General features: G+C 40.7%; 1 protein-coding gene across 1 annotated transcript in view; it reads left to right on the forward strand.

The window, feature by feature from the left end:
* Positions 1-6,673: 6,673 nt before the first annotated feature.
* LOC103138422 (uncharacterized) overlaps positions 6,674-7,993 on the forward strand; it is a 103,012-nt gene continuing 101,692 nt past the window's right edge. The window contains exon 1 of the mRNA XM_016671779.1: positions 6,674-6,997. The gene's annotated coding sequence lies outside the window, so the exon portion shown is untranslated. The remainder of the gene's footprint in view (positions 6,998-7,993) is intronic.

Raw genomic sequence — 7,993 nt, forward strand, 5'->3', positions numbered from 1 at the left:
GCTCTTTTGACAAACACACAGTCTCTCTCCGGTGGATAAATCAGCCCTTTCATGCTCTGTCGTCTGGCCAGCCCTGTTATTCTCTTCTCTTACAACACAGCCAGAGCAGTCCCTCTCTCTCTCCATCTTTTTTTTTTTTTTTTTTTACTTTTCTAATGGTCACACATTCTTCTCTTCTCGGCCTCCTCCGTTCTTCAAAGAGCTTCCACTGGAGTCAATCTACAAGTACCGAGTCGACTGGAGATACGGGGGTTTACAGCACGCGTAATGACCGACGAAACGTGTGCGCTCACAAGAGTGTGTGTGCGTGCGTGTGTGCGTGTGTGTGTGCGTGAAGACGACAAGGTTTAATTTGTTCCGTGGTGATAAGGAAGGAGGTAATGGCCCTTTGAAATAAAACCGTGACTGCAATACAGATGGTCTGATTAACATAAATATAGAAATGTTATCACTTGATTGTCAGCTGGTGACTACTTTGGTGTGATAATGAGGGTAAAAATATTTGCTCAGGATAAGAAACGGGGACTGATTCAAAATGATCTCGGCGGATATTTGTGTTGCGCTCCTTGTTTGTCCTTTGTACCCAAACTGAGGTTGTATTTTAAAATTTGTCGACAGCGAAACGCGTCGCCTGATGTAATGCGCCGCTTTCGATGTTTGTAATTAAAAGGATTCCCTGCAATTTGTTGCCGTCAGATTAGCAGTAACGTTGTGATTAATGCAGCAGTAAAGTTCACACTATGGATTTATTCCTTAGCATTCTTAACAAAAGGTTGCTAATAGCATAACCCTGTGCTATTAGCAACCAGGCAGCCAAGGACGGCATAAAATAAGATCCAATTAAAATTGCCAGCAAGCTGAATACTTAGAAATTGCAATTATTAGAAGTTTGTACCCATAGTTCATTGGAAAAGTTTGTGTACCTCATGAATGTTTTTCCATTTTGTTATGCCACAAACAGAAATACAACTTTTTTTATTCTTAGTTTTGTTGTTGTTATAGATGGGCCTCCATTAGTTCAAAGTCTTGCCTTAGATCGGGGCTTTGACTGGGCCGTTTTTAACACATGAACATTAGAGGTGCACCGATTTATCAGTGCCGACTTCCTTAATTTTGGGAGATCGGTGATCGGCCGATTTTTACATGCGAGGCCAATCTTATCCACCGATCTTACCAACCTCAGCAAAGGTCTAAAAATCAACCACTGTGGTTTTTCTTTTCGCCCATGAGAGAGGTTTGACTGACAAATCGGCCGACCAGGTCATGTCTGCACATTTACAGTTCACGATAGTCGCCCCATTGTTGCCAATTCAGCAACTTTCTTGATATACTGAGCAACATTTCAGACAACAAACTGGTACCAGCCAAAACCGGAATTGGTAAGTTAGGCTTTTTAAAAGATTGGTAATTGGCGATCGGCCAGAAAACTGCAATCGCTGCAGTTTGTTCAAGGTGCTTCTGCTGGATGGTAAACGTCCACTCCACACTCATGTCTTTTCCTGCCTCTATTACAGTATTGATCTCTATTTACCTTCATCTGTTTTTATCATTATTTCTGACAAGAAAAGCATGATTGTGCCACCACCGTGTTTTACTGTGGGGATTGTATGTTCAGGGTTAAGTGGACACAGAAAGTCCAGACAGTCCAGCTGTGACCTCATCTGACCTAAACTGGATCTATCATGAAAATTCAGATGTTAGTTTTCAATTTCCTTTTAGAAAGAAGTACTTGTCTGCCTCAACGTGTCACATAAAAATCACAGTAAAATACATTGTCTGTGGTTCAGTCTGAATTCTCAACTTGCCTGATCCTTTCAGGTCAGTCTTTACATGCCTGCTGATTAGCAGCAGGTTCTGGGGCCACAAACAAAACCCCGAAGGCCTCGGACCTTCCGAGATCCAGAGACATTTCTTCTCAGAAACCCTCAACGAATATTTTATTCTTTGAGAGAGCAGGGTGTGTTAGTGCTCACTTTTCCAGGAACCAGAGCGAGAACTACTTTTCTATGTTTTCATTTATGCTCTTCATCTCTATTTCTGCTGCTGACAGCGTTGGCGCTGACCCTTCTTTTTCTGAACACATCAAGTCTCCTCTGCTGCATGCAGACTCCATAAACCCCCGAGCTCTGCAGTTGATCCAGTATTTAGTTTTTCCTAGCTTTTTAGTGATTGAAAGTAAGAACTGCAGCTGAAATCCCTGCTGCCCCCGCAAACCTGACCTTTTGATTCGGCAGAAGACGATGGATGGATGGATGGGTATAATTTATGGAATGCTGTGTACAGCGGTTCTCGTAAGTGTTGAGATGTTTTCATGGTGGGGGAAAAAAAACATTATCAAGATTTAAACTCTTTCCACCTTTAGCATGACGCGTCCATGTTACATACGTGTTTATATCCTTTAAGCTAAACCTTTGTTAAAGCTCATTTTGATTCAGTTTCAATCTTTTGTTGGAAGCAATTATCATCCCACGTCTTGACTTTTGAAAACTTCTATAAAATCTCTGACTTTCTCTAATATGGTCTTTAGGTGACCCGACTGATGTTCTGTCAAATTTATCTGCTGACTCTAAGCCATTCCAAAATTTGACTTTCATTCCAGCGAGGCCTTTCTTTTGTTGAATAAAAAAATAAGCTCGCTACAATTCTGTTGAAAGAAAGGTGGAAGGGACAAAACATGAATGAAGACAAAAGTAAAAAAAAAAAAAAAAAATCTGCTAAATGAGTTCAAAAGAAAGTCAAACTCCAATGTAAAATAAATCCAATTTTATATAGCATGAATTGGATCCAACTCAAGTGACGTCAACAAAACGCAAAACTGACCAAAGAACAAAATTGGTGGTGGAGTAAACTAAACATGAGGGAGGTACAACATAACAAAATAACAAAAAGTACAAAATTAGCAAAAACACATGTAAAACAAATAAATCAAATATGACTAAACTTAACTTATTCGCCAAATAAGTTAATATTAAAGTGACAAAATAAGGTCAACTTTGACAAATATAGTTCCCATGCTTCAGTCCTTTGTAAAAGTTGTATTTTCTTGACTTCAGCAACTCTGCTTTTTGCAGAACCTCAAAGAAAAAAATACAAACAGAAACAAGACAAGCGTAACTAAACCAGACAAATATTAACTAAAGTGTTCACCCACTAGAAAGTATGCCTAAATAAAATGACTTGAACTTCTGCATAGTGCAATTTCACCCACTGTTAGCCAAAACAAGCTATGCTAACTCTGTGGTGGGAGGAGCTGCTATAGGTGAACACCTGAGTTTTGTTAAGACGTTCACACAGGAAGGATGAAGGCTAAAATTTTAATTGGGTCTTCCAACAATGTACAAGGTTAAAGAGCATGACAGCAGGGACAGCTCTTTGTTTTTAATTGTTCTCCTAGATTTGTTTTTCATTTGAAAAAAAAAATGGAGAAACTCTTTCTGGTCATAAATCATTATTGAGACATTTTTAGGTTGCCGAAACATGCCTGATCTAAAACAGTTGTATACAAAAAAAAGATATCCGTGGTCATGGGGTGTCTTTGGGATGGATGACCTTTTGTTTCCATGAAGTTTTAATTGGGTTGATTTGAACTGTGTCTCTGTGTCTCAATGTTTCCCTCAATGTTAGCGTAATTGCTCGTTGTTGCTAGGAGTTCTGGTTCTGAGCGGGTTTGTCCCCGTCGCTCTGCAACCTTGATCAGGTCAAGGGGATTACAGGAAATTCATGAATATGTCTTACGTGAACTTTTCACCAAGGTGTATTAATGAACGAGGGAATTAAATGATTGGATCTCTAGTGAAGAGATTTATTTTGTTTTTCTTTTACAGCTAAATTCTGTGTCAAATTAAAAAAAAAAAATGAAGTAATGAGAACTTGCTCTTGTTAGGAAAGCCCAAGCCTAGAGGAAGCGTTTTGACGTCCTGCTGAAAGCGGCATCATTTTGAGCTAAAGGCTCCGAGCCGAGTCAGTGACGTAACGGCGCCTTTCAAATCCGAACGTCTCACCGAATGAGACATTTTGAGATGCAGGCAGCCCCAAAACAAAGCAAGAGGATTGTGTAATATCAAAAGTTTTTATTCCACAGATCCACCCCCGCCCTCCCAAACAAACGCTCTCAAGCAATAAAAAGTGATTATGTGTCATACGTCTCCTCTAATCTCGCATTTCCTGAAACGGCAGGGAAAGGTCAGAATCAAGAGTATTAAGGGCGAGCGGTAATAACTTGCACTCTAGCACCGATAAATTTACGAGACTCTTTAAAAGTATTACAACCGCCTTTGACAGCGAACTCTTTCTAAAAGCCTTACACCAAACGTGAAAATGTATTAGTTAGTATCGCAGCTGCGCCGCTGGGCTGTTCATCTGTTTTGCCATTAGCTAAATTGCACAAAATCAAATTAATGCACAATGCAAACTATGTGCAAGCTGAGTGTAAGTACCCCTTGTAAATCCCTTTTGTCAGAACAGCGAGCGCTCCTGTAGCGCTCTGAGAATCAAGTCTTATGCTTTACATTGCCACGTACTTTATCAGCCGTTTGCCAAATAAGTAAGCGTACGGGAAGCAAAGGCTATCGACTTGTGCGTTTATGCTGCATTTCTAAATTAAGTTTAAACAAGGACTAATGGATGCTTTGCAGCTCAAATGTGCTCACGTGGAAAGCTTGGAAGAGTGGGAGCATAAATATGACGGCGCTGCAAATTCTACTAGTGGAGGCCAGGAGGGGACGTAGTGACTTACTTCTACTTTTTTTCCACTTTTTTTTTTTTAAAAAAGAAGAAAGAAATCTAATGAACCCCACGACTTCATTATACTTCACTGGGATATTGTGTGACAGACCTAAATGTTCAAAATTGTAAAGTGGAAGAAAAACTGTATGGCATTCAAAATGTTTTCACACACAAAAAAAGAGAAGAGTTGTGTATTTCTGAAGCCAAAAAACAAAGCATCCAGCTGTTCTGTGAAGGCATCAGAGGTTTGTTGGAGAACATTAGCAAACAAACGGACACAGAGGAACATGCCAGACGGACAGGCCGGGGAGAACGTGCTGCAGAAGCTTAAGTCAGGGTTAGGATGTCAACCCGTCTTCCTGTCTTTGGATATCTCAAAATTGTGTCCAGTCCGTCGTCTGTGACCTGATGCAGTTTGGAACAAAGGCAAACCTGCGTCGATTCTGGCCGTTACAGAAGAAAGCTGTTGTTCAAAGAAAGTCTTGAGTTTAGAGGTTGTCATAAGCGGAGGTGGGTACGAGAAACTAGCTACATTTACTCAGTTTCTAAAAAGTTGTGTAACTTTTAGAAAAGGAAAACAAAGCTTTTAGTATCTTTACTGCACTTTACTTTTACTTGGCTAATATTCTCTTGAGCACCTTTCTGGACACTGTCCCATACAAGTAGCTGCAATGAGGACATATTTTAATCAGAAATGTGTAGGACACATCTACAGACTTTGTTCTGATGTTGTTTTCAGTCGGCACAGTGAGAACTGGTGGCAGCATCATGCTGTGGGGATGCTTTTCCTCAGCAGTGGCAGAGGAGCTGCTCAGATTTTTTTATTTTTAAGGTTTTTTGGGTTTTTTTTTTGACTCTAGTGGCCTTTAAGTGAAAGTGCTCAGACAGGAAAGTGGGCAGTGAGAGAGAGAGAAGACAAGGGCAAAGGTCACCACGCTGGGAATTGAACCTGCGACGGCCGCATCGAGGACTAAGACCTACGTTAGATTAAATCATGTTCTTCTATAATGACACAAATACTTCATTTTTAAACAAAATGTTTAGCTTGTGAATTTAATGTTTAGTTTCTCACTCTATTTACTTTACAAGCTAAATATTTAGCTCCAATTTAAAAAATGTATTTTGCTAGCTTAAATATTTGGTTCCAAACTAAGCATTTAATTTCGAAGTTGGTAAGCTATTTAGCCGGCTCACTAACTAAATATTCAGGTTGCTAGCTAAATATTTACCTGGTAACTAAACATTTAGCTAAAATAAAAATGAGCTTGTCGATAAGTGGAAGTGGAATATCAAAATAAAAGAGGGAATTATAAACGTGGGTCACTGCAGATCAGGATGGACCAGGAGCTTCTTAAAGAGACAGAGGCCCATTTCAAAGCGTCAGACTGGAAAGTCAAATTTCTTTTAAATCATATTTGATGCAGCAGTTTTATAGCAATCAAGTAACTATGTGCCAGAAAATACATAAGATTGACAATTCGACTGGATTTAACAGAACACGGAGCTTTACAAAAAAGAGCAAACGCAAATTTGTCTTGAGTAAGGTCTCTCAAAGTATTTACTCAGGTGAGGGATTTTGTTGAAAAGCATTCCTCCCACCCTCGCTCAAAAAAAAGTCATAAAAGTTATAAAATGGCAATGTGAAAAAGTGTTTCTGCGAGGTGTGATAATATATATTTGCAATATTATAAAGGTTAGGACTTGAATGGAAAGCTGATGGAGCCATAACAGTTACTAATAAAAGAACTAATTATGGTTTTAAAATACTTAAATGAAATGAAGGGACTAAGATTTTTCACAGAAACGTGGCCAAATGGATGCTTCAGAAGCTGCGCTGATGTTTGACAGATGATCCTATTGATCATCACGAAGGTCACGGACTGTACCGCGTGCGGTAATGAGTCATAATGAACATAATAGGGCGCACGTGTTAATCACTTCCGAGAGGGCGATGATGAGATGGAGAGTCCGACAGAGAACCAGGAGACAAAACCGAGCGATGCAGAGGGAGGTGCTCAGGAAAGGGGGAAAACAGAGGAGGGCTGGGAGACTTTTTCTTTTTTTTTCTTTTTTGGAGTCCCGTTATTATTGGTAAAGCTGAGCTGGAGTCAGAGCGAGAGAGAGAGAGAGAGAGAGAGGGAACAGAGAGGAGAGAAAGCCGACGATGACAGCGTTCGTCCTTCTCCGACTCAGTTTTGTGACCGACTGACGGACGGCACCAGCAGCCGAAGAGGAAACTTAAGATGATCACACCGAGATCCGACACCTGAAGGTATTTTTTACCTCCTTTTTTAAATTTAAACCATGATGAACATGTCTTCTTCATATTTTCACCTCGGTCAGGCTGAGTGGAGATGAGACCCAGTTTCCCTCATCATCATCATCATCATCATCACCATCGTCGCTCGGGTATTTGGGAATCGCCTGTCTCCTTCCCCGTCTCATCTTTGGCATCCCCGCTTGACACTTTTTTTTTTTTTTTTTTTTTAAATCACGTTTAAATTATTACTAATTTTGGTTTGAACGAGTCTTTCAAAAACGATGCTACGTGGATCAGTGGATATAATTTTAGGGAAACGGAATCGTTAATGGAACAACTCCGTGCGCATTTTTTGCGAGACTCGGATGTGCCTGCCGCCTGCTTTTATTGCTACGAAAAGACAAGAAAAATAAAAACAAACTAACAATCGAATTAAAGTGTAATATAACCGTATAAAAAATGCACAGCGGAGCCAATTCTGCGATGGATGATTATTGATAGGCAGGAGCCCAGTTTGGAAGTCCTTGCTCCAAGACTGAACCTGTCCCCTAACGCGCAGCAGCACGCGCTTTAACGTGGGGGACTTTAACCGCCTTGATTAGAAAACACACACCCGGATAGTGATCGATCCTCTCATTGATCACATTGATCCGTTCGTCGTTTCCACCTGATTTGATCTCCGTTCAGTTGGTGCCCTCGACCGCAAGGTGAAGGAAATTACACCCCCAATACTCTCTCTCTCTCTCTCTCTCTCTCTCTCTCTCTCTCTCTCTCTCTCTTTCTCTCTCTCGAGCAAACTGGACGGGCGCGATACATATATTTTTTATTCTTCTCCCTTTTCTTTTCTTTTCTTTTTTTTTTTTACGCGTTCCTGACAGGCGCAGACAGTCCGGGGCGCAAACATTTTACCGTCCGCTTATGCGCAAATCTGTCTGCGGTCCAGCGTGTCCCCCAAGAGGCTGCGAGGCGCTTAATTGCCAGTGGCGGTACCGACGGGGTGGGTGGCTG

Source organism: Poecilia formosa, unplaced genomic scaffold, assembly GCF_000485575.1.
Source record: "Poecilia formosa unplaced genomic scaffold, Poecilia_formosa-5.1.2 Scaffold50, whole genome shotgun sequence".
Lineage (NCBI taxonomy): Eukaryota > Metazoa > Chordata > Actinopteri > Cyprinodontiformes > Poeciliidae > Poecilia > Poecilia formosa.